At 40.5% G+C, this 27,825-nt stretch overlaps 1 protein-coding gene across 2 annotated transcripts in view; it reads right to left on the bottom strand.

Annotated features, from left to right (window-relative positions):
* LOC105469910 (protein phosphatase 2 regulatory subunit B''alpha) overlaps nt 1-26,906 on the bottom strand; it is a 194,122-nt gene extending 167,216 nt beyond the window's left edge. Inside the window, exon 1 of one of the 2 annotated variants that reach the window (XM_011721501.3) lies at nt 26,789-26,906. The gene's annotated coding sequence lies outside the window, so the exon portion shown is untranslated. Of the gene's footprint in view, nt 1-26,231; nt 26,597-26,788 lie in introns of those variants that run through there. The other variant, XM_071090952.1, reaches the window with a different exon arrangement.
* Nucleotides 26,907-27,825: the final 919 nt, after the last annotated feature.

The raw sequence follows: 27,825 nt of genomic DNA, 5'->3' as shown, positions 1-27,825 counted from the left end.
AAATAATTCATGTGATATTCTGTCCTCTTAGTTTCTTGACCTTTTTCCCCACAACAATAATAATGCTGATCTTGTTCTCTACCCTGTCTCAGTCACTTTATCCCACGATCACATCCTAAGCCTTTAGAACATCTAAGAGTACATCTTAATAACCACACATCTGGAGACGCATCATTTACCAAAAAGTTTACTGGTGAGTTCCAAGTAAGACAATCCGTCTGTATGCCTCCACTGGCAGGGTCAAAGGAAGGGGTATACATTAGGTGTAAGACTACTCTGCAGAAATTCATGCTACCTTCATCAACAGATAAACAGCAAGGAGTAGGGAACCTGGCATGTATTCTCTGATCTTGGGCTTGTATTCCTTAGGTAGGGAAGAGTATGTGTGTGTGTGAGAGAGAGGGAGGGAAGGAGGAAAAGAGAGGGAGAGGGAGAGACAGAGAGAGGGAGGGAGAGAGAGACAGAGAGAGACAAAGTCAGAAGGACTGGCTTAGAGACAGAGGTGTGCTGCTATGCTGACCCTTCTTGTACTGGGCTCTCAAAGAGAAGATTAATATTATTACATCATCATTTTAAAGTACTTATATATGCTAGGTGTATTAGCCCATTTTCACACTGCTATAAAGAAATACCTGAGATTGGGTAATTTATAAAGCAAAGAGGTTGATATGGTTTGGCTTTGTGTCCCCAGCCACATCTCATCTTGTAGCTCCCACAATTCCCACATGTTGTGGGAGGGAGATAGTGGAAGATGATTGAATCATGGGGGCAGGTCCTTCCCGTCCTGTTCTCGTGACAGTGAATGGGTCTCATGAGATCTGATGGTTTTAAAAATGTGAGTTTCTCTGCACAAACTCTCTTTTTGCCTGCCACCATCCACGTAAGATGTGACTTGCTCCTCCTTGCCTTCTGCCATGATTGTGAGGCCTCCCCAGCCATGTGGAACTGTAAGTCCAATTAAACCTCTTTCTTTTGTAAATTGCCCAGTCTTGGATATGTTTTTATCAGCAGCGTGAAAATGGACTAACACAGAGGTTTAACTGACTCACAGTTCTGCATGGTTGGGAAGGCCTCAGGAAACTTACAATCATGGTGGAAGGGGAAACAGGCACATCTTACTTACACAGCAGCATGAGACAGAAGAAGAAAAGTGGGAAGAGCCCGTTATAAAACCATCAGATCTCATGAGGACACACTATCATGAGAACAGCATGGGGGAAACTGCCCCCATGATCCAATTGCCTCCCAGCAGGTACCTCCCTCAACACTTGGGGATTACAATTCGAGGTGAGATATGGTTGGGACACAAAGCCAAACCATATTACTAGAATTGTGCTGAGTATTTAAATGCATCATCTAATTTAATTCTTACGTCAACAATGAAGTGTCATCTCTATTTCACAGATGAGGAAACTGAGGCTTACAGAAATTAAAAAAAATTCACTCATGTTACATACTCAGAAAGTAGAACTGTGATTTGGGTCCAGGTTTCTGTAAGATCAAAGCTCTTTTGTCCTATACTACATCCTATACTATGTCTATATTAAGGCTAAAGGATCTGGGGTAGTCAGTCCCTAAATCCCTGCTACAATTCCAGATTTCTCAACTCCTAGGGAAGGAACTCTCAAAATAGGAAAGAAAAGGAGGAAAGAGAAGGAAGGGAAAGGAAGGGTAGTTAGAAGGGGAAGGAGGGAGGGAAAATCTATAGAATACTGAAGTTGTTATAGTAACCTGGATAGGATGAACAAAAAGGTAGATTTCTGTTAAACTCCAATTTTGTTTTTCAAAAAGTTTGAAAACTAATAAACTGTGACACATAAAATAGCTATAAAAAGAAAGTCATAACAGATAAAGTTAATTGTGTAAAATTTACAGGTGACTCTTAAAAACCAATGAATAATGTTAAGTGCCACCTCTCTCTGAACTTCAGGCTATAAGTATATTGTCAGACTTTGTAAGTGTAATTAAAACAATGAGCTTGTTCAACAATATAACTGACTGGACATAATTAAAAGCATGTTCACAAATGGCATCATATCCAGAAATAGAATTACATACAAAACATGCCATAAGGCTAAGCATAAAACTTGACTTAAAAAAAAAATGACCTGTGAGATTAAATCAACAAGAGGCAAACAGAAGATGCAGAAGGCTCTAAATGTGGAAGAACACAAATATCAGGGCAAGACAAAGCAATTGAAAGAAACTTAACAGAAGAGTAAAACATAGGATTTGATTTAGAGGAAACACATAAATAGAAAAGCAAAAATGCTCTGAAGAGAAGAAACTTTTTGAAATAATTTCCATTTATTTGCAAAGTCTTGTCTTTTTAGTACTAAGCATTTATAACACTTTAGTTTTAGTTTTTCAGGAAGGGGGATGATGGGATTCAGGTGGCAGTGTGATGAATCAGGGAAGCAGACACAGATGAGTCAGAAAACCATCACAATTTACTCATCCTCATATCCCCAACATATAGCCAGGACACAGCATAAAATATAAATTCAATAATATTTTCTTAATGGATAAATGGTCAGATTCTGTGAAGCACACCCCAAAACTAAACTGGGATAGAGAAATGGGACAAAAGCCCAGTGGAAATATCTGTAAGAAGAAAATGCAGATTACTTTGAGCTGAGCCTTCACAGTCCTCACGTGTCCCTTGACAGAACCCATTGCTTAGCTCCTGCCCTGGATATGGCTTTGGTATCTTATTTCTTGACCCCACTGATGCCCTGTATTTAACCAACCAAGACTATAAAATCTTATCACATCTAACGTTATTAGTTCATTTTTGCACTGAGCTTGCCAATTGGAAGAGTGCATGAGGTACGCATCCATCTATAAGACAAACGCAGGTAAAAAGTTATGATCCTGTGGGCTCGATAGTACCATGTAATTAAGCAAAACCACCCATAGGACACAAGTCTGAATTACCACCTCTAGTGGAGTTCTGTGGTCGCAATTTCAGCAGGACATTTTTCATTCAATATTATGAAAGGGGTGCGTGTATGTATGCGTTGCAGGGGTGGCTGGAGTTGGGGAAGATGATACTGAGATCAGATGGGAAAGCAGAACTAAGAGCAAGATTCAATTTCAAGAATCCAAAGGGGAGTCCAAACCCAAAGACCAGAAAGGGTACAGAGGTTGACCACAGAGTCAGGAATTTGAGAGTGGGAGGGTTGAGAATAGAGTCATCCGCTATAAGAGAGCCAGCAAGGTTGTTCATTATTTGCTTTTTATTTCCTGGTCATATATGTGGTATGTCAGGCTGAGTTGACAGGTCCAACTCTAGGGTCAGGACAGGAACCTACCCTGCTTCACCAACCTTTGACCGCCATTCAGCCTCAAGTGCCCTGAAGGGTATAATGAGAACCTGAGACACTTTCAAAGTTCTTCATTCAGCTGACATCCTACATGTGGGACTGCAGGAATCCCTGTATTTTGCAGATGAGGCCCAACAAGAATTTGTTATTAATTACCCATTATACAGACAAAGAACCCGATGACCCAGTAGATGCACAACTGGAATACATTATTGCCAAATAGAACTTTTTACAGGTGTCTTGCTGTGAACTTGTTTGCAAGTTCATAAAAGTGGAATGGCCAACTGCCATATTTGCAGCCCAGACTCAGGATATAAACTCATTCAGTAAGACCTGTCAACCCTATCTCAAAAATATCTTTTAATTTTGACCACTTCTAATTTCCACTGTGGGAATCATGATCCCAACCATCATCCTCTCTCACCTGAAGTACTGTCATGGACTTGTAACTGGTGTCCCTGCTTCCACTCTTGCCTCTTCAAACTCCAGTCATTCTTCAAGCAGCACAACCAGAGTAATACAAATCACAGTGAACTGCTTTCCCGTTTAAAAGGATTTTGAACAAAGTCTAAACTCCTCTCCCATGGCCTGTAATAGCTCAGTCTGCTAACCACCTCCCTGACCTCATCTTGTACAATTCTCCCTTGGCCTTCTTTCAGTTCTTCAAATGGCCTCTTCCTCTCCCTTGACCCCGGCCCCTTCTCATTACTCTCTGCCCTATTATGTAGTTTAATGTCTTTATAAAACTTATGAGTTTTTTGGATTTACTTACTGTTTACACGTTTACTGTCTTTATCCCTGCAATAGAATGTACACTCCAAAGGCAAGGATGTTGTTTGCTGTGGTCACCACTGCATCCTAACACTAAAACAGTGCCTAGCATATATAAGCACTCAATGAAGGAAGAGAAGGAAGAAAGGAGGAAGGCAAATATACCACCATTTCTGTTTCCTTGGTCAAGATCTAGACTAGAAAAAAAGGTCACTTTTTGTAATCAGTTTTAAGGAAGGGCTAACTGGCTCCATCTAGGATAAAGTGGCCTTCCTGGCCATTTCTGAGAGTTGCTCAGCGCTTCATTTGGCATTTTACCTGATGAAAAAACATAGCATTTGCTTTGAACCTAAGACCAGCAACCCTGGCCCCCATCCCAAATCCTCTAATACTGACAGGCAAAGTACAGAAGACAATCCGCTACAGCTCCAAGACCCAGCACAACTCCCCAACATACAAACCGAGAAAGACTGCCAACAAGATGCTCAATTATGAATCTACTACAGCTAAGCAAGTTACTTCACACAAGTCTACTTATTGAATAGTCGTCTGGCTCACCAGTAAGGTGGACCCACATCACCATGATCAACAAACTTAAAGAGCCTATGTCCAAATCCCCAGAGAACACATTCCTGTATAGGCATCTGGTTATCCAAACATTTTAGAACATTCTGTCAACCAGGCCTTGGTCCTTTAGGCAAAGTGACATACATGTACTGATGACTGGAAACCATTAAGAGCTTCTGATGTTACCACTGTCATTCAGTACACCTACACCTGGTGGTGCTCCTCCTTGTAAATGCCCTGCTACTACTCACCTGTGCTATGTAGGAATGGCTCAAGACAAACCAAACTCCACTACGTGGGTGTGGGAAAACTAAGACACCTGAACATCAGTGGTTACCAAGCTAGCTGACCTGACTGGAACTTCATGGAAATCATCAGGTTGATTTGGCATCAGCCTAAACAGGCTTTATCATGATGGTGACTGGCTCTTAAGGGGAAACAGATTTTGGCCCAAGATAGTCTATACCAATGTATACGAGTCCATCTTATGGAAATTTTTGGTTATATACTTAAAGTTCCAGTCATCGACTTCATCTCACCTCCTAAAAGCCCTCGTTCCTGTTGGGTGAGAATCATCTATAAATTTTACTGGGGCAATAAAGCTGCCCAGGGCAAAAGTAGTTCATGTTATAAACTAACTTAACCTTCCTTTCCTATTATATACTTACCAACTTTTTTTTTTTTTGGAAAGGGTATGTGCACATTTTATGCTTTTTTATCCCCCAAGGCTTGGGGCAGCAATTAACTTCTTTTCAAACAAGTCTTCTGTCTTATGTACTGAACAAGATATTTCATTCATTTCCTCTTGACTTATACCCACTTTTTAGAGACCCGCCTTGTCCACAGGCAAGATGGGGAAACTATCTGTCACATGCTTTCCAATCTCTGGAAAATTTGGTTGGGACACTAACTCAAGGCAGACCAATTATATTTTCTGTCCTGGGGACTTGGAATTGAAGCACTGAAACACTGTCAATTAGCTGAGAGCTCTGAGTCTTAAAGGTCCTATCATTTTGTGCCTGAGGCCACTGTTTTGGGGCATTCATGAGGAGCAACATGGCAGGAGACACTGGTGTTAAGAAAACAGAGCAGATATAATACAGAGAGAAAGAGAAGCATGTTCATTTTCCATGAAGGCTGGCTGTACTTAATAAAACTGGAATGAACTAACGTGTTCCCTGTGTATTTTAACTATAAACAATATTTTACTTATAGTGAATTTACTTAAGTGGATGTTTATTCCTTAAAACCAATCAATTTCTACAACATACAAATATATATCTTCATTGATACTCTATTTTTCTTTCAGCTCTTGCTATCATAATACTCTACCTCCTTCCCTCTCTTAGTGTCTCTCTTCATTTCATCTGCAGCCAAAAAACCCTTACCATATGTAATGGATACTGACCATATTTTTTTTGTCTGCCCAGTGTGTTTTGGACATTCTAATCTTTTATTATAATGATGGCAGGATGAGCAATATATGTGCCCATGTGCCCACTTTTACAACCAAAGCAACAACATGGATTGATAGAGGGGAAACTTGTTACCCTTTTAAAATAAGCAGCAATGCTATGTACTTCAAAGGGACACATCATATGACACATCGTGTTCTCACACTCTGATAATGGTATGTCTTTTCCAGGCTGGCCAATCTGGATCCAGATCCAATCGGACATCAATCAGTACAATTTCAGTGGTCAGGCCTTTAATGCAGATCAATGTTTCTCAACCTTTTATTTGACAAATAAATCTTTTTTTTTTTTTTTTTCTTTGAGATGGAGTCTCCTGTCACTGGAGTGCAGTGGCGCGATCTCGGTTCACTGCAACCTCCGCCTCCCGGGTTCCAGTGATTCTCCTACCTCAGCCTCCTGAGTAGCTGGGATTGCAGGTGCGTGCCATCACACCCGGCTAATTTTTGTATTTTTAGTAGAGATGGGGTTTCACCATGTTGGCCAGGCTGGTCTTGAACTCCTGACCTCAGGTGATCCACCTGACTCAGCCTCCCAAAGTGTTGGGATTACAGGCATGAGCCACCATGCCCGGCCAAATAAATATTTTAAAAGTAATACTGCAAACTTACTTAGGAATTTTTTAAATCATTAAAAATTTTATGACATATGATAAAGCAATTTCAGGTAAAAATATTTTATCTTAAATCAGCATATCATTAAATATTGTATTATAAAGTTTATGTGGTATAATCTTTAATAATACTGATAATATTTAAGGACAAATTCTGACTTCTATTACAGTAGATGAACTATTTTGCCATGTAAAGAAAATCAGGTTGATGAGAAGATAAGCTCCAAGTGTATACTGAAATGTAGATTAAAAATTAGTTTGTATTATAGCATCCAAAATAACAAACTGCATCTATAACCTGATACTTACATTTTTGAGCTTATAAAGATCAGCTGCTTATTTTGATAATTTGGGGGTTTAATTTTTAAATGTCAAGGTAGGAGAAATGGTTTCATACTGTTCTTTGAGAGGATTTCTTTGTAACACATTGTAGATTTTTATTACCAATAAATGAAAAGCCCAATTGGACAGAATCACCCATATGTTTTCTTCACATTTTCAAGTGTTTACATTTTTCTTTTTCAGAATTTTAACTACCTAAAGAGTACAATTAATTACCAAAAAAAAAAAAAAAAAAAAAAAAATCCAGTTGTCCACAACACCAATCATATAGAAAGGTAAAAATGAATTATTTTTCAAGAAAACCACTTCCTAATTATTTAATACCACATGGGGTCTTTCATTTGGCAATTCATTTTAGAAATTAAAGTCTCTTAATTTGATTAGGCCTATGCTATCTTTCAGGAGATTCAACACAGTACCTTTACCTTACTATTTGTATTTGGTGCACCAATCTGAAATTATTTTCTCTAGAACAGGCTTAAGAATAGGAATAGTAATTGCCAATTACAAGCATATGTAACTAAATGTATAACTTTAAATATAAGGCATGAGGGGGCGGAGCAAGATGGCCGAATAGGAACAGCTCCAGTCTCCAACTCCCAGCGCGAGCGACACAGAAGACCGGTGATTTCTGCATTTTCACCTGAGGTACTGGGTTCATCTCACTGGGGAGTGCCGGACGATCGGTGCTGGTCAGCTGCTGCAGCCCGACCAGCGAGAGCTGAAGCAGGGCGAGGCACTGCCTCACCTGGGAAGCGCAAGGGGGAAGGGAATCCCTTTTCCTAGCCAGGGGAACTGAGACACACAACACCTGGAAAATCGGGTAACTCCCACCCCAATACTGCGCTTTAAGCAAACAGGCACACCAGGAGATCATATCCCACACCTGGCCGGGAGGGTCCCACACCCACGGAGCCTCCCTCATTGCTAGCACAGCAGTCTGTGATCCACCGGCAAGGCAGCAGCGAGGCTGGGGGAAGGGCGCCCGCCATTGCTGAGGCTTAAGTAGGTAAACAAAGCTGCTGGGAAGCTCGAACTGGGTGGAGCTCACAGCAGCTCAAGGAAACCTGCCTGTCTCTGTAGACTCCACCTCTGGGGACAGGGCAATAACAAACACAGCCGAAACCTCTGCAGACGCAAACGACTCTGTCTGACAGCTTTGAAGAGAGCAGTGGATCTCCCAACACGGAGGTTGAGATCTGAGAAGGGACAGACTCCCTGCTCAAGTGGGTCCCTGACCCCTGAGTAGCCTAACTGGGAGACATCCCCCACTAGGGGCAGTCTGACACCCCACACCTCACAGGGTGGAGTACACCCCTGAGAGGAAGCTTCCAAAGCAAGAATCAAACAGGTACACTCGCTGTTCAGAAATATTCTATCTTCTGCAGCCTCTGCTGCTGATACCCAGGCAAACAGGGTCTGGAGTGGACCTCAAGCAATCTCCAACAGACCTACAGCTGAGGGTCCTGACTGTTAGAAGGAAAACTATCAAACAGGAAGGACACCTACACCAAAACCCCATCAGTACATCACCATCATCAAAGACCAGAGGCAGATAAAACCACAAAGATGGGGGAAAAAGCAGGGCAGAAAAGCTGGAAATTCAAAAAATAAGAGCGCATCTCCCCCGGCAAAGGAGCGCAGCTCATCGCCAGCAATGGATCAAAGCTGGAGGGAGAATGACTTTGACGAGATGAGAGAAGAAGGCTTCAGTCCATCAAATTTCTCAGACCTAAAGGAGGAATTACGTAACCAGCGCAAAGAAACTAAAAATCTTGAAAAAAAAGTGGAAGAATTGATGGCTAGAGTAATTAATGCAGAGAAGGTCATAAACGAAATGAAAGAGATGAAAACCATGACACGAGAAATACGTGACAAATGCACAAGCTTCAGTAACTGACTCGATCAACTGGAAGAAAGAGTATCTGCGATTGAGGATCAAATGAATGAAATGAAGCGAGAAGAGAAACCAAAAGAAAAAAGAAGAAAAAGAAATGAACAAAGCCTGCAAGAAGTATGGGATTATGTAAAAAGACCAAATCTACGTCTGATTGGGGTGCCTGAAAGTGAGGGGGAAAATGGAACCAAGTTGGAAAACACTCTTCAGGATATCATCCAGGAGAACTTCCCCAACCTAGTAGGGCAGGCCAACATTCAAATCCAGGAAATACAGAGAACGCCACAAAGATACTCCTCGAGAAGAGCAACTCCAAGACACATAATTGCCAGATTCACCAAAGTTGAAATGAAGGAAAAAATCTTAAGGGCAGCCAGAGAGAAAGGTCGGGTTACCCACAAAGGGAAGCACATCAGACTAACAGCAGATCTCTCGGCAGAAACTCTCCAAGCCAGAAGAGAGTGGGGGCCAATATTCAACATTCTTAAAGAAAAGAATTTTAAACCCACAATTTCATATCCAGCCAAACTAAGTTTCATAAGTGAAGGAGAAATACAATCCTTTACAGATAAGCAAATGCTTAGAGATTTTGTCACCACTAGGCCTGCCTTACAAGAGACCCTGAAGGAAGCACTAAACATGGAAAGGAACAACCGGTACCAGCCATTGCAAAAACATGCCAAAATGTAAAGACCATCGAGGCTAGGAAGAAACTGCATCAACTAACGAGCAAAATAACCAGTTAATATCATAATGGCAGGATCAAGTTCACACATAACAATCTTAACCTTAAATGTAAATGGACTAAATGCTCCAATTAAAAGACACAGACTGGCAAACTGGATAAAGAGTCAAGACCCATCAGTCTGCTGTATTCAGGAGACCCATCTCACACGCAGAGACATACATAGGCTCAAAATAAAGGGATGGAGGAAGATTTACCAAGCAAATGGAGAACAAAAAAAAGCGGGGGTTGCAATACTAGTCTCTGATAAAACAGACTTTAAACCATCAAAGATCAAAAGAGACAAAGAAGGCCATTACATAATGGTAAAGGGATCAATTCAACAGGAAGAGCTAACTATCCTAAATATATATGCACCCAATACAGGAGCACCCAGATTCATAAAGCAAGTCCTTAGAGACTTACAAAGAGACTTAGACTCCCATACAATAATAATGGGAGACTTCAACACTCCACTGTCAACATTAGACAGATCAACGAGACAGAAAGTTAACAAGGATATCCAGGAATTGAACTCATCCGCAGACCTAATAGACATCTATAGAACTCTCCACCCCAAATCAACAGAATATACATTCTTCTCAGCACCACATCGTACTTACTCCAAAATCGACCACGTAATTGGAAGTAAAGCACTCCTCAGCAAATGTACAAGAACAGAAATTATAACAAACTGCCTCTCAGACCACAGTGCAATCAAACTAGAACTCAGGACTAAGAAACTCAATCAAAACCGCTCAACTACATGGAAACTGAACAACCTGCTCCTGAATGACTACTGGGTACATAACGAAATGAAGGCAGAAATAAAGATGTTCTTTGAAACCAATGAGAACAAAGACACAACATACCAGAATCTCTGGGACACATTTAAAGCAGTGTGTAGAGGGAAATTTATAGCATTAAATGCCCACAAGAGAAAGCAGGAAAGATCTAAAATTGACACTCTAACATCACAATTAAAAGAACTAGAGAAGCAAGAGCAAACACATTCGAAAGCTAGCAGAAGGCTAGAAATAACTAAGATCAGAGCAGAACTGAAGGAGATAGAGACACAAAAAACTCTCCAAAAAATCAATGAATCCAGGAGTTGGTTTTTTGAAAAGATCAACAAAATTGACAGACCACTAGCAAGACTAATAAAGAAGAAAAGAGAGAAGAATCAAATCGACGCAATTAAAAATGATAAAGGGGATATCACCACCGACCCCACAGAAATACAAACTACCATCAGAGAATACTACAAACACCTCTATGCAAATAAACTGGAAAATCTAGAAGAAATGGATAATTTCCTGGACACTTACACTCTTCCAAGACTAAACCAGGAAGAAGTTGAATCCCTGAATAGACCAATAGCAGGCTCTGAAATTGAGGCAATAATTAATAGCCTACCAACCAAAAAAAGTCCAGGACCAGATGGATTCACAGCTGAATTCTACCAGAGGTACAAGGAGGAGTTGGTACCATTCCTTCTGAAACTATTCCAATCAATAGAAAAAGAGGGAATCCTCCCTAACTCATTTTATGAGGCCAACATCATCCTGATACCAAAGCCTGGCAGAGACACAACAAAAAAAGAGAATTTTAGACCAATATCCCTGATGAACATCGATGCAAAAATCCTCAATAAAATACTGGCAAACCGGATTCAGCAACACATCAAAAAGCTTATCCACCATGATCAAGTGGGCTTCATCCCTGGGATGCAAGGCTGGTTCAACATTCGCAAATCAATAAACATAATCCAGCATATAAACAGAACCAAAGACAAGAACCACATGATTATCTCAATAGATGCAGAAAAGGCTTTTGACAAAATTCAACAGCCCTTCATGCTAAAAACGCTCAATAAATTCGGTATTGATGGAACGTACCTCAAAATAATAACAGCTATTTATGACAAACCCACAGCCAATATCATACTGAATGGGCAAAAACTGGAAAAATTCCCTTTGAAAACTGGCACAAGACAGGGATGCCCTCTCTCACCACTCCTATTCAACATAGTGTTGGAAGTTCTGGCTAGGGCAATTAGGCAAGAGAAAGAAATCAAGGGTATTCAGTTAGGAAAAGAAGAAGTCAAACTGTCCCTGTTTGCAGATGACATGATTGTATATTTAGAAAACCCCATTGTCTCAGCCCCAAATCTCCTTAAGTTGATAAGCAACTTCAGCAAAGTCTCAGGATACAAAATTAATGTGCAAAAATCACAAGCATTCTTATACACCAGTAACAGACAAACAGAGAGCCAAATCAGGAATGAACTTCCATTCACAATTGCTTCAAAGAGAATAAAATACCTAGGAATCCAACTTACAAGGGATGTAAAGGACCTCTTCAAGGAGAACTACAAACCACTGCTCAGTGAAATAAAAGAGGACACAAACAAATGGAAGAACATACCATGCTCATGGATAGGAAGAATCAATATCGTGAAAATAGCCATACAGCCCAAGGTAATTTATAGATTCAATGCCATCCCCATCAAGCTACCAATGAGTTTCTTCACAGAATTGGAAAAAACTGCTTTAAAGTTCATATGGAACCAAAAAAGAGCCCGCATCTCCAAGACAATCCTAAGTCAAAAGAACAAAGCTGGAGGCATCACGCTACCTGACTTCAAACTATACTACAAGGCTACAGTAACCAAAACAGCATGGTACTGGTACCAAAACAGAGATATAGACCAATGGAACAGAACAGAGTCCTCAGAAATAATACCACACATCTACAGCCATCTGATCTTTGACAAACCTGAGAGAAACAAGAAATGGGGAAAGGATTCCCTATTTAATAAATGGTGCTGGCAAAATTGGCTAGCCATAAGTAGAAAGCTGAAACTGGATCCTTTCCTTACTCCTTATATGAAAATTAATTCAAGATGGATTAGAGACTTAAATGTTAGACCTAATACCATAAAAATCCTAGAGGAAAACCTAGGTAGTACCATTCAGGACATAGGCATGGGCAAAGACTTCATGTCTAAAACACCAAAAGCAACGGCAGCAAAAGCCAAAATTGACAAATGGGATCTCATTAAATTAAAGAGCTTCTGCACAGCAAAAGAAACTACCATCAGAGTGAACAGGCAACCTACAGAATGGGAGAAAATTTTTGCAATCTACTCATCTGACAAAGGGCTAATATCCAGAACCTACAAAGAACTCAAACAAATTTACAAGAAAAAAACAAACAACCCCATCAAAAAGTGGGCAAAGGATATGAACAGACATTTCTCAAAAGAAGACATTCATACAGCCAACAGACACATGAAAAAATGCTCATCATCACTGGCCATCAGAGAAATGCAAATCAAAACCACAATGAGATACCATCTCACACCAGTTAGAATGGTGATCATTAAAAAGTCAGGAAACAACAGGTGCTGGAGAGGATGTGGAGAAATAGGAACACTTTTACACTGTTGGTGGGATTGTAAACTAGTTCAACCATTATGGAAAACAGTATGGCGATTCCTCAAGGATCTAGAACTAGATGTACCATATGACCCAGCCATCCCATTACTGGGTATATACCCAAAGGATTATAAATGATGCTGCTATAAAGACACATGCACACGTATGTTTATTGCAGCACTATTCACAATAGCAAAGACTTGGAATCAACCCAAATGTCCATCAGTGACAGATTGGATTAAGAAAATGTGGCACATATACACCATGGAATACTATGCAGCCATCAAAAAGGATGAGTTTGCGTCCTTTGTAGGGACATGGATGCAGCTGGAAACCATCATTCTTAGCAAACTATCACAAGAACAGAAAACCAAACACTGCATGTTCTCACTCATAGGTGGGAACTGAACAATAAGATCACTTGGACTCAGGAAGGGGAACATCACACACCGGGGCCTATCATGGGGAGGGGGGAGGGGGGAGGGATTGCATTGGGAGTTATACCTGATGTAAATGATGAGTTGATGGGTGCAGCACACCAACATGGCACAAGTATACATGTGTAACAAACCTGCACGTTATGCACATGTACCCTACAACTTAAAAGTATAATAATAATAAATAAATTAAAAAAAAAAAAAAAAAAGAAAAGTTCCAATATTAAAAAAAAAAAAAAAAAAAAGAATGGTGCTATTCACGGAGAGAAGTGCATGTTTTGAGGAAGGAAATTAAGGATTCTGTTTTGAGTGGTAAACTTTGTGATGCTCCTTCAGAAAGACATTCAAGTGGAATTGCTGGTCGAGAGACTGCTGCAGTATATTGTTAAATGGGCTCTGTCACTCAGGCAAGTTTCTTAATCTTTCTGTGCTCCAGCTTATTTCCATCTGGACAATGGAAATAATCGTAGACTTCCTTCATAAAGTTGTGAGGATTACAAAACATAATACATATGAAATACCTAGATCAGTGTTTTGTCCATAGTAAGCCTCGTTAAATACTAGTTGTAATCAGTAGTGATATCTGCATCCATTCCAGGTTGATATGTCGGATCTAAGTTATACTTTTTATGTAATCTTGAAAAGGAAAGACCATGAAGATCAAGTTGGCAAGAGAACCTACATCTACTTTGAAACTTTTAACAAAAAGAGACAGAAAGAGAAATTAGATTAGTGGATAAAAATCTTCGAGTTGGAGGTAAAGTCAGCTTGGGTCTTCACTCCCATCTATTCTTATAATTCCCCCGCCAATAGTCATTGGATTTGGGGTTGGTTTTTGTTTGTTTGTTTTTATTATTGCAATGAATAAAGAACAAAGACAGAAGATTGCAAATGCAAAAAAAAATAAAATTAAAAAAAAAAAAAAATAAATAAATATAAGGCATGCCTGGCTGATGTTTCTATCTTTATAATGATTTTTTAAAACTTTTTATTGTGAAATAACTAAGTTTCCAGAAAAGTTGCAAAGATAGTACAGAAACACCCTTCGCCTGGCTTCCTTTAATCATACAGTTTTAAAAATATTAGATATATTTTGATGTTTTATAAGAATGCTAATCAGCCAGGTGTGGTGGCTCACACCTGTAATCCCAGCACTTTGGGAGGATGAGGCAGGTGGATAGCTTTTAGCTTAGGAGTTCAAGACCAGCCTGGGCAACATGGCGAAACCCTGTCTCTACAAAAATACAAAAATTAGCCGGGCATTGGTGGCTCACACTTATAGTCCCAGCTACTCGGGAGGCCAAGGCTGGAGAATCGCTTGAGCCCGGGAGGTGAAGGTTGCAGTGAGCTGAGATTGCACCACTGTACTCCAGCCTGGACAAGACAGTGAGACTTTCTCTCAAAAAAAAAAGAATTCTGATCAGATGAATGCAACTTATGTATTTAATAAAGAGCATCTTAAAATAATTTAGCAGAATTATATTTTTTATGCCCTTTAACTTATATTTTGACATGTGTTGCACACATGCTCCATCTTTAACCAACAGTCCATTTTGAGTACAAATTAAACCACAAATGCAACTAAGAACAATTAAAAACAGTGTAATGGTTAAAAACCACCAAAGCAGACAATAAACAATGATTAGAGATCGTGACCACATTCAACCAATACCTTCTAACGACTGTATGTTTGCATCACACCACTCAAATTGTTATCTTTAAGTGGAAAAATATTTAAATATTTTATTGACACAGAACTATTAATATCAATGATATAAATTGATTCTAAGAGCAATTTATAATCTAATTAGAAAATTTCACATCAATTAGAAAATGTGCCAGAAGAGTCAAGACCACTTTGGAGTGGGAGGACAAAGGGAATGGTAATGTTCTTTCCTTACACTGAGTGGTAACAAGAGTTCACTGTATTGCTATGCTTTACACCTTATACATATGTTTTACAAATATTCTGCTATAGCTATTTAATATTTAATTTTAAATACATTTAACTTTTTAAATAGAATGGAGGAGGACCTTGCCTTACCAAGAAAAAATATTATAAAACTATTGCAATTTAAAATGTATTAACGGTGTAGAAACAACGATCAATGGGACCAGCGTCCTAAAACCAACTACGCACATATGAGAATTTAGAAACTGATAATTTGACATGCCACCTATTAAAATTATTATTCCAAATGAATGGCCAACTGAACAAGATTCTTCCCTCACACTATTCACAAAAATAAATTCCAGATGAACTTAAGTATCTAAATTTTAAAAATAGTATTAAAAAGTAAGATTCTATATGTATCTTTGGGGCAGAAAAGAAGTATTAAAAAAGTAAGTAAAATCAAATGCCATATAAGGCAAAGATAGCGAAATTTGCCATCAAAATTAAAAACTATTATTTAACAAAAGATACCACAAAGGGAGACGACTCCAACAGGCTGGAGGAAATATGCCATCTTTATAATAAAGAATGAGTATGTAGAGTTTATTTATGTAAGTTTATCTAGAGTTTATTTATCTAAGTTTATTTATCTACAACATAAATAAACAAGAAAAGGCAAGCACCTGTTATGTTGTATATTCTAGAAAAATGCAATATAAGAGTGCTTAAACAAAATACAAGTTAAATTTCCCTCCCATGCAGAAGAAAGTCTTCCCTTTTAGTGCAGCAACTCTGCCAAATGCTCAAGCCTTTTTGGCTCACTGACCTACCATGATGGTCCTGATGGTCTAGGACGGCCATTAGTGCTCCAGTCATTACATCTGTGTTCCAACACATAAGACTCATAAAGGGATGAAGAAAGGAGAGCTTTCTCATATTAAGGAGACTTCATACCTAACTCTTGCTGCTTATATATCACTAGCTAAAACTTACATGGTTATACTTAGCTCCAAGGAGGTCAAGTGTTCTAGTTGGGCACTCCCATTGGGGCCTGGCTAAAAGCTGGGGTTCCTATTACCAAAGATGAAGAAAGAATGGATCATAGGATGTAACCAGCAGTCTCTGCTATGCAACCCAACAGACAGAAAAATAAATACAAATAATCAAAAACTTTAAAGAAGACATCCAGCCCCAGGGAGACAAAAATTGAAACAAGGAAATACTACTTTGTACAACTTTTAAGAGAGGCAAAAATTCACAAATTGGTGAGGGTATGAAGATTTTTAGCCTAACAGTATGTTAATGACTCTTACAAAGAGAATGTATTCAATATTATTAGTGCTTTTAATTAGATTACATATCATATATCTTATATATGTAATATTAGCACAGATATCTTGGGGACCAATTTGGCAGTTTTTTAATAAAATTTTAGCTATATGATTATATGACTCAGCAATTCCACTTTTCAGAATCTATGCAATATAAACATTCACACATTTGCACAAGTACCAGGATGTTCATTGCAGTCATGTTTAAAACAAGGAAAAACTGGAAACAACCCAAGGGTTTATCATTAGGGGAAAAGCCCTCCACTTTATTTTCTTCATAGCACTAATACTACTATCTGAAATTATATTAATTTATCTACTTGTTTATCACCTAGGAAATCAGCTCATCTAGGAAAAGGAAAGCAAAGAGACTGTATTATTTATATAAAACTTGTTTGGCTAAAAATTCTTAGAAATAATACCTTTTCTTCTAAAACAACAAATCAGAACAGACACCATTCCAGATTTTAATAACATGAACCCACCAGAGGGCCCACATAAAGGCCTGTAGATTTGCAGACAGGCTGAGAAACACTGCCCCTGATGAAGTGTCTGAACTTGCTATCTAGATAGACTGTCACTAGCTGTGGCCTGTTTGCCCTTTTAAGGCCTGGGGCATTTCTCAGTAGTATCAACACACTCTCTTCATTACAAAGAACCCTCGATTGCCTTTAATACTTGGATCTCAATACTGCTGCCAGCATCCAGTGAGCTTTCTCTCATCGAGGAGGGCCCACTATGGGAAAGGGGTCTCTACCTTCTACTAGAAGAATACCAAGATTGCCAAGAAGAGAAGACAAAATGCTAACAACTGGGCCACAGTGCTTGATGGAAGACTCGGCATTGGTAGAAGCACATCAGTACTCACAACAGCAGTATTCTAGGGCCCAATACCCAAGGCTGTAAAATAGGAAATACGCCTATGATCTACAAAATGGAAGGGATAAGTGGCCCTTGCTAGGATTCCTAAGCCCTCAATGACATCTCCATTCACAACCACTTATCTCTGCTTTTTATTTCTAATCTCACAGAGAAGCAGTTTTCAAGCTCCTTTTTCAACTGGAGGAACTCTGTTCAAATGAAAGTGTAAGACGAATAAACAAACAAGAGGAAGGGGATAGCCTTAGCGCTCAGTCTAGGGGGTTGGGGTGAGAGGAATACTCTTCCCTTTTACCCCAAAGTGCTGAGAAGCTGAGTTTGATAGGGAAGGGAGATAGAGAATGAGGGAGGAGGCTTTATTAGGGGAAACAAAGGTCCTGTGGAAGGAACATACTTGGCTTGTTCGAAGAAGAAAAAAGTCCCCTTTTTGACTGGGACAAAGCAAGCACAGGGAAGAGTAGTAAGAGATGAGGTCAGAAAGACAAAGAGGAATTCAGATTACATAAGGGCCTTGTAGGAAAGCGTAAAGCCTCGGAGTGGATAACTTACTTAAACAAGATTCCTCTGGCTGCTGTGTTGGGAATAGGCAGTCAGAGAAGGACACGAGCAAGGAAAAGACGTTACTGCAGTTATTTCCTAACTTGGAGATATACATTTGGTAGTCAGGATGTAGTTGTCATTGTATATAGATGGTATTTAAACTCATGAGACTGACTGAAATGCCAAGGAAGTAAGAATCAATAAGGAAGAATGGAGTATTAATGAGCCTTGCATTGCTCCAACTTTCAGGGGTCAGGAAGATCATAAGGAACTAGCAAAAAGACTAAACCTCCAAAAAGGTGAGAGGGAAATGCAGAGAATGCAGCAAAGCTAAGTGAAGGAAGCGTTTCAAAGAAAGAGGAATAATCAACTGTGTAAAATGCTGCTGAAAGGTCAAGTAAGAGGAAGACTGAGAACTGATTCACTAGAGCTAGCAACGTGAAGGGCAGTGGTGATCTTGACAAGAGTGCTTCAGTGGGGGAAGGGGCCTGATTAATGTGGACTTGAGAGACTGGTGGAAAAGGAACTGGGGTCAGTGAGTTAGATAATTGTAGAAAACATTAAGAGAGGAATGCAAAGTCAAGAGAGTTTGGTCTTGTATTAAAAGGCACTGTATCTCCGGTATCTACAACAATGCCTGGCACATAGTGATAAATTAATAAATATTTGTTGACTGAACTAAGTGAGATCACTAGCCATTGAAACAGTCTTAGTTCTAGAAGTTTAAAAGCTGATAGAGCGAAACATGAGGATTCTTGGTCCAATAAGAAGAAACTGCCTTTTAATTTCCAACTATGCCTGAAAACTCTTTAGGGCCTTTAAACACCTAGAATAGACATTCCTCAATTTCAGAGGAATAGCAACAGAATTCAACAAACACATGCCCTACAAGAAAATATACTTTCAATTCTGGACAGCTGCAATCTCTCCAACTACCTCTTGCATCTGGGGCCCTGTGACTTTGGACCTAGGGATACAACATGGATATCAGTCCTCTAGTCACGTCGTGATTCACTATGCACTAAGAGGGAAGACGTCTGGTGGTCTCTGAAGGACGTCAATCTATGGGGCCTTGACCAAATGAAAGCTCTATGTGGCATGCCAATAATAATCATGAGTATTTGTTTAATGATATATACTTTTCAAAGCGGTAACACATATATCCTCTCCTCTTATCTTACAACAACTTTGTGAGGCAAGTGTTTTTATCACTTTCATTTTACAAATAAGAGTCTCAGACTTGCATAAAATCACACAGCTCTTTCAACAAATTATGCTGGGATAACTGGATATTCACATGCAAAAGAATGAAGTTGAATCCTTACCTCACATACAATAATTAACTCAAAATCCATCAAATAGCTAAATGTTAAGAACTAAAACTATATATTCCCAGAAGAAAACACAGGGGTAAACTGGCAGGACCTTGGATTTGGTGATAGATTCTCAGATATAATGCCAAAAGCATACACAATCAAAGAAAAAACAAATTCAACTTCACAAGAATTAAAAATTTCTGTGCAAAGAACACTAACAAGAAAGTGAAAAAACAGCACACAGTAAGAGAGGAAATATTTGCAAATCATAAACCTGATTTGTATCCAGAATATGTAAAGAACTCTTAAACTCAACAACAAAAGACAATCCAATTAAAAAATGGATAAAAGACTTGAACAGACATTTCTCCAAAGATACACAAATGGCCAATACATGAAAAGATGCTCAACATCACTAGTCGTTAGGGAAATACAAATAAAAACCACAATGAGGCACCACTTCACACCCACTAGGATGGCTATAACCAGAAAACAACAAGTGTTGGTGAGGATGTGGAGAAACTAGAATTCTCAAAAATTGCTGGAAGAAATGTAAAAGTGTGCAGCATCTGTGGAAAACAGTCTGGGAGTTCCTCAAAAACTTTTTAAATTACTACATAATCCAGCAATTCTATTCCTAGATAGATGCACAAAAGAATTGAAAACAGGTATTTAAACAAAAACTTGTAAAAGAATGCTCTTAGCAGTACTATTTATAAGAGCCAAAAGGTGTAAACAACCTAAATGTCACCTGATAAACAAAACATAGTATATCCATACAATGGAATATTATTCAGCCAAAGAAAGGAATGAAGTACTGATACATGCTACAACCTGAGTGAACCTCATATACATTGTGCTGAATGAAAGAAGCCAGGCACAAAAAGTTACATATTGTATGATTCCATTTACATGAAATCTTCAGAACAGGCAAATCCATACAGACAGAACGCAAACTGGTGGGTGCCAAATGGTAGCGGTAAAGGGGAATGGCGAGTGACTGCTTAATGGGTACAGGGTTTCCTTTTGGGGTGATGAGAATGTTCCAGAATTAGATAGTGGTGATGGCTGCGCAACATTGTGAATGTATGTATTAAAGTAACTGATTTGTACACTTTAAAATGGTTAATTTTACCTCAATTAAAAAAAACCCACACAGTTCACGCTTGACAAATCCAGGCACTGTACTAAGGAACTAACTCCAAGTCCTCTCCCCACTCAGCCATCCTGTTTCCTCCACAAACCAAAGGAGCTCTGGACCACCTTGGTAATGGACTTTGCCTCTATATACTGCCATCCAGGCATAGTACCTAACCATATTTGTGATGATGGAATTTCCACAGCTGTCCAAGCATATGCAAGTTTTTAAATAAAATTTTCTTATAATGGACTCCCATTACAAACCATCTTGGACCAAGTTCTGCCTCCATGTCACAGTCATCCTTTACACAGAAGTTAACCATCATCCACCTAACTGATAAACCAGTGACAGCTATGAAATCTGCTCCCTCACAAGATGATATTCCTGTTTTCAAAAGAGATTAGCAATGGGGTTTATGCCTTCAATTAATCAAAACCATTCTTCACCGGTAATTCTTGGCGTTTCCACCCCTTATATTTTCTGTTCTGTTGGCAGGCTACAACTCTTAGAAATATGAAGCACAAAATTGACCTTAAAAGCCTCTCTGCCAGGTTAAGGTTGCCAATATGGCAGAAATGGACAAAAGACAAACTGGTTGTGACCCTTTGCATTACAATCCATCCTAAATAGTCACTCTAACCCCAAGTCTTCAAGGTAGAAGCCTTCACATAACTTTTTGGAAATCAGTCTGCTCAGTGCTTTCTTCTTTCTAGCTCAATGAGGGCCTACATCTCTAATTTACATCCATATCCCTCAGGTACCATCAATGATAAATACTTCAAAGTATGAGAGTTTTTACACGCATGCAACTGGAAAATCAAGCTACAATATCAAGTTAACTGGAAAAAATACAGCTGCAAAAACTATTCCTGGGAATCTCACAGTTAGATACACATTCCCTAACATAGCCAAGTATTCCATTTTCAGCATACCAACAATATAGTCTTTGTTCATCAGTTCAATGGGAGGATGATGTCAGGGTCACTGAAGCCCAGATCACTGCTGGCCTTTAGGAGCTCTACCACTTCCCAGTTGAGAAAGAAACTTGTGGCCTAATCACCAACATCTGAGTCAGCCCCTTCAGAAGCCTCAAGAGTCCTGGCAAAATTTCTTAGTAAAAAGTAGTCTCCAAAACAAGACCCTCTAAGAATGTGGGAGATGGGTAATCAGACACCATTGACCTACATCCCTAAAAAGTTAGGATAAATGTTTGAGTAACCAACAGACTAACACCTACCATGTAGGCATGTAAGACACATCATCCTCCCTCACTACTTCCTCTTTTTGGGCAAGCTTCTCAAAGAAATTTCCAACACTTGACACTCCCATTTCCTTACTTTTTACTTACTTCATTTTGGTTTCTGCCTCTTCCAATCTAAAGCTGAGGTCAAAGGCTCCATCTTGCTAAATTCAACAGATCATTTTTGGTCCACATCTTTACTTGATGACACCTCTCTATTTGAAGCAGTCTTCTCCTACCTTTTATGATGTATCTTAAACTAGAATTAGATTGTGAAGGAAACAGCTAAGACAAAAACCAAATATTGCTTACTCTTGAAAATCCTTTAAATGGCCCGTTAAATATTGCACACTTGTACACAAGTAAAGAAAACTTGTCTCTCTCCCATTTAATCAAAAACATAGTAAAGTGCATTCAGTTAAGTTTGCACACTTTAATTCTGAGCAAGGTGTCATTCCACTGTACCTCTGTGGCCACTTCTCATCCTCTTCCTGGGCTACCCTTCTCTACTAAACTTCAAAATGCTGGGCCTGAGCCCTCTTTTCTTAACCTGTCAGTGGTTCTCAACTTCCACTGCTAAGTGGAATCACCTCAGATTCGTCCAAGGCTGCAAATCAGATCAAGTAAACAGAAAAAGAAATTTCTTAGGTGGACCACAGCATTAGTTTTAATCATTCAGTGATTCCAATGTGCAACCAAGATGAGAACACTGTTCTATGTTCTCTTCCCAGACCAGGGATCACATGCTCAAAAGCCTACAGTCAGACAAACAAATGAGCAAAGTGGGCCAGGCATAGTTTCAGGGAGTGGTGGGCTCCGTAGTGAAACAGAAGAGCTGCGATCATCTGTGACTTAGCTCCAATTATTGCTGCCATATTGGAAAACCAACTCAGTAGTGCTACATTTTCTCATTTTTAAAGAGAAACCCCAAATCTGGATTTTCTTCATGAGAAATCTTCAGATTTTAAAATATTGGCAACTAATTCAAAATTAAACAATAACAAAACCACTGTATGGGCAAAACATCTGTGAGTCAGATTCAGCTGTGGACTACTGCTTTGCAACCACTGCCCCAGATAATTTCGTCCACAGCCTTCAATTTACACCTAAAAATTTGTGCCTCCAGTTTAGCCCTTTGCTCATGGCTCTGAATTAGAATTGCCAAATGCTTACGTGACCTCTCACTTGAAAAATCTCAGCAGTCCCAATGTAAACTGTGATTTAAACTCATCTCAAAACTATTTATCCTTAAATGTTCTTTATTTCAGGTAACACCACCACCATTCACTGGTTGGACAAGCTAGAACCCTGGGAGTCATCTTAGGATCTCATTTCTCCCTCTCAACCCTGTACCATATCAACCACCAAATGCTATCAATTACGCCTCCTAAATATATCTCATGAATACATGTACTTCTCTTCATCTCCAATACGACCATTCTTTTCTCTCAGTCACCACATTTTCTCTCCTATGTTACCCACAGTAACCTTAATTAGGGACAGCTATCTCCCACACTCAATCTTGTTTCCTTCCAAACCATTCTAATATGACCAGAATGATCTTTTATAATCACCAATAATTACAAATGTACACACATATACACACATTACATAAATATATACTTTTGTAAATATATGTGTTTGTGTATTTGACCCAACAATTCCATTTCTAGGAATTAGCCTATATTTATACACATATGAAATGGCATATTCACAGTACTGTTCATGGTAAATTACTGGAAACAATCTAAATGTCTGTCAGTGGGGGAATGGTTAAATAATCTGTGGTATATCCATACAGTGAAATACTGTACAGTCATTCAAAAAAAATAAGGAAAGTATATACTGAAGTGGAAAGATTCCCAAGACATTAAGAAAACAGAGTGTACAGTATGCTACCATTTGTGTAAAACACTAAGAGGAAAGATATGCATTTCCTTGAATGCCCACAACAAATGTCTATAATGATATACAAAACTAGTAACAGTGGTTATTCCTTTGGAAGACAGGGAAAATGGTGGCTGGGGGAGGGAGCAGAACCCACCAAAAATGCTCTGATTTAATAGGCATGGAGGAGGGCCCAGGCATCCGTCTTGTTTAAGTTCTGGTGGTTCTGATGAGAAGGCTGGACTGAGAACCACTGCTAGTGGACAGCCTTTACCTATTTTCCTAGCTTCATTTTGTGTCATCACTCTCCGTGTTTCTGGCTTCTAGGTTCCGAAAAGCGGCCCTGTTCCTTTCTTCCTCAAGGTATTCACATCTGTTCCTTCTGCCTGGAATATTGTTCCTGTGAGCTTCACCTAGTAACTCCTGTTTATCCTTCACCGTCCACCTCAAAGGTCACTTCCCCATGAAAACTCTCCCCAGTTTCCAAACTACATCACGACATCTGTTTTATGCACTCAGACCTGCCTGTACTTCTCCCAGAAATTAACACAATTGTAATGAGATAAATGTATATTTATACATCTGTCACCCTCTTTAGACTATAAGGTCCAGGCATGCAGAGTTGCTTTTACTAATTTATTTCCATACCTAACCTAGTGTCCAGTTGGCAAAACAGGCCTTCAGAAATCTGTTAAATAAATGAGTAACTGTTCCCGCCCTCAAGCTTAGTATAGTAAACACCTAAGCAAAAGAGGACAATGCTGCGTCACTAGTGCTAAGGCAGCAGTCTGCTCACAACAGGAGTTCTCAACTAAGGGTGATTTTGGTCCTCCTGGGGGACATTTGCGATGTCCGGAGCATTTTTGATTTTCACAACTGTGTGTGTAGAGTGCTACTGGTATCCATTCCTCAGCAGAGGTTAGAAATGCTGCTAAACATCCTATGCTGCACATGATAGCCCTCCACAACTAGAAATTACCTGGCCTAAAATGTCAACAGAACTACAAATGAGAATCTGTGACTCAGAGGACGATAACACTCAAAACAGCTGTCAAATGCACTTCTGAGGGTGGTGATTTTTAAAAATGGTGATTTTGGGGGGATGGGGGGTATCAAGCAAAGCTTCAGGGCAGAGGTAAAGCTTCAGTTGTGTGTTGAAAGGTAACAAGGGCCAGATCAGTGGGTACTATGTTTGTCAGACGCAATGAGGAGTCTCTGAAGAGTTTAAAAGCAAAGTTATGATTTGAACAGGTGCCCCCCTCAAGCACCCCATACTCCAAAATTATTCACCTCCTTTTCTCCTTTCTCGCTGAAACAAAACCTCCATTCTCTCAGAGTAGCCGGTTTCAGTTGAACATTAAAGCCAAATTAATTCAGCCCAAGATAAACTCAGGCCCTTCACTCTCCAGAACGTTAAGCTACATTTTAAGATATGCAAATACTTATGAGTACAAATAAATCTTTAACTGCTCAATGTTCAGGTTGTCAGTGGATAAAGATATTTTTGAACTCAACAGCCAGATTGGCCCCAGTAACACTTTCCCAAAGCTTTGTTTTTAAAAAACCTTTTTGATATGTTTCCCCGTTCTCCTAGAAATCTCCTAGATTTCTAAGCTCCTAGATTGTATAAAAGATCTAAGTTTTTTTTCCACAAGTATCTCACGCCATTAAGTTCTTCTGCCAGAGGTGATACAAGGGCCATTTGGATGCAATAAAAGTAAATAAATTGTGTGTGTAAATTAGCAGTGGCTTAGAAATTTTTAAAAAGGCTTTCATGGATACTACTGAAAGAAACTGAGATAATTTTTAACAAAATCACCAAGAAAAAAACAAAACAAAACTGTTTTACTACAACACAAGCCGGCTGCCTACTGAACTGGACGCCCATGCTCTGACCTAGTATGGCAATTCTTAGGGTCTAGGCGCTGGGTTCTCTGTTTACAAGAAACTAAGGCCTGAGACTAAGGAAGAACAAAGAAAAATGCCTGGCACCAAAGGTGTGGGGGATGTTTTGTACATAAATGAAGATTTGAGGAGTAACACTTCCTCAGATGTTGGAAGGAATTACTCTTTTTTTGCTTACGTGTTAAGAATTTAATGTTTTCAGGTCATTTCCTAATTAGAAAATACCTTATAATTCACAAACAATAATTTGTCTTCCCCTACATTTGCTGACCACCAAGACTGGATAAAATTTCCTTAAGCTTTACCAGAGTGGGAGGACTGGGAATAATGTGAGCACAACAGAGTTCGGATGCAACATCAACTCCAAGCCTGGCCAGCTGGTTTCCATCGAGAGGTCCCCTAGGAGAACGCCCCTCCGCGGCGGCGGCGGGGTCGCGGCGTGAAAGACCCACTGAGGCGCTCCAGCGCGGCCGCGGTGCAGGGCCAGGGACCGCCCGGCCTCCGTTTACCTTTGTTTCAGGTACCCCGGCTGCTGGCGGGCCGGGAATCCCGCCCGCGGCCCAGAGCTGGTGACACATCCTTCTTTGGCCAAGTCGGGCCGAGGTAGGGCATGGGGCGGGGAAGGAAAAGAAAGCCTCAGCGCCTAACGACGTGACTCTCAGTTCTTCCAAAACGCTGGCATTTGTTTCTCTGCCAGGCTTTCCTGTTAACAAGTTCCCGAGGGCTGTGCGGGCGAACTGGCCCAGGAGCCCTGAAAAGTGGGAGGGCCCAGGCCGCCCCCGCCTACCCTCCTCCGCGGGCGCCCCCGGGGCAGGCAGTTTCCACACCTCCCGGGCTGCCGTGTCCCGGGACCAGCCGGCTGCGCGGAGGCACCGCACCGCCTGGAATTGACTTCCACAGCCCAGTCAGCTCCGTGTGGCCCCTCTGGCCAGGCCGGTCCCCGCCCCCAGGTCCCGGCCCCGCCCGCCACGGCCGCCGCGCGCCGCCCCCCAGCCTCGCCACCCCCTCTGGCCGGGACGAGGGGGCTGAAGGCTCCAGGCCGCGCAGCCGGTGTCCCCGCGCCTACCTCGTTGCCCGCAGCTCCTCCTCCGGCGGCTGCCTCGGCTCGCGGGCAGCACTTGCCTCCAAGCCTCCCCGCGGCGCGGACTCTCGGGCTACGAATGCGCCGCGTGAAAAGAGGAGGCCCGAGCGCGCCCCGCCCAGACACCCGCAGGCCCCCACCTCCCCCTCCTCCTCCTCCTCTGCCCCACCCTCTGCGGCCTGCCCGGAGCCCCGCCCGCGCGCCTGGCCCCGCCCACGGTCCGGCCCCGCCCCCAACCTCCGCCCCGCCCCTCTGGCCAAGGCAAGAAGGGGGCCTCCAGGGGCGCCGCGAGAGCCGCTGTGGCCTCGGCCAGGGCAGTCTCCGACGCGATTCGTGGTGGTCGCTGCTATTTGACAGATTCGAGTCTCTTGCTCGGATTTATTACTGTTATTATCATTGTCAATATTGTCATCGTTGTTATTGTTATCGTCATCAGTTGTGTTGCCCTCTTTAAGGGGCCTTCAAGGAGGCCCCTTGAGGGCAGCGCGCTGCTGACCAGACACTCCCTGGCACTCCTGTCTTCCCAGAGTCCTGCACCTGCGCCACATTTCACTCAGCCCAAGAAGTTGTGTGAATTTTGAAAGAAGTGATATTTATTTTTAACTTACTGTTAACTGTTATTGTTAAATAAAATACAAATATAGACAACCATATAAAACCAATGTACAGCTTAGTGGATTATTCCAATACACACACCCTTATAACCACTCGCCAGGTTTATTAATAACACCGTGTAATATAGTCTGCTCTGAAACAGAACCTCATTAATAGCTGGAAGGACACAGCCTGGAAGGGCCTCCCAAAATTGCCCTTCTTCTAACTGCCACAGTACTCAAAGGTGACAGGTCCATAATCATGCCCTCTTCAAGAATATATTTGTAAAATGGAAATTTCTCCAGAATTAGGAACCTCCAATTGAGTAGCTTCGTAAAAATCTTGATAAAAAGATAAATTTGTAAATATATAAGCATGTAAATAACAATAAATAAGTCAATCAATTGGGAAATTGAATACCATGAGTA

The sequence above is a fragment of the Macaca nemestrina genome, chromosome 2 (assembly GCF_043159975.1).
Source record: "Macaca nemestrina isolate mMacNem1 chromosome 2, mMacNem.hap1, whole genome shotgun sequence".
NCBI lineage: Eukaryota > Metazoa > Chordata > Mammalia > Primates > Cercopithecidae > Macaca > Macaca nemestrina.
This window is presented reverse-complemented; position numbering and strand designations above follow the sequence as displayed.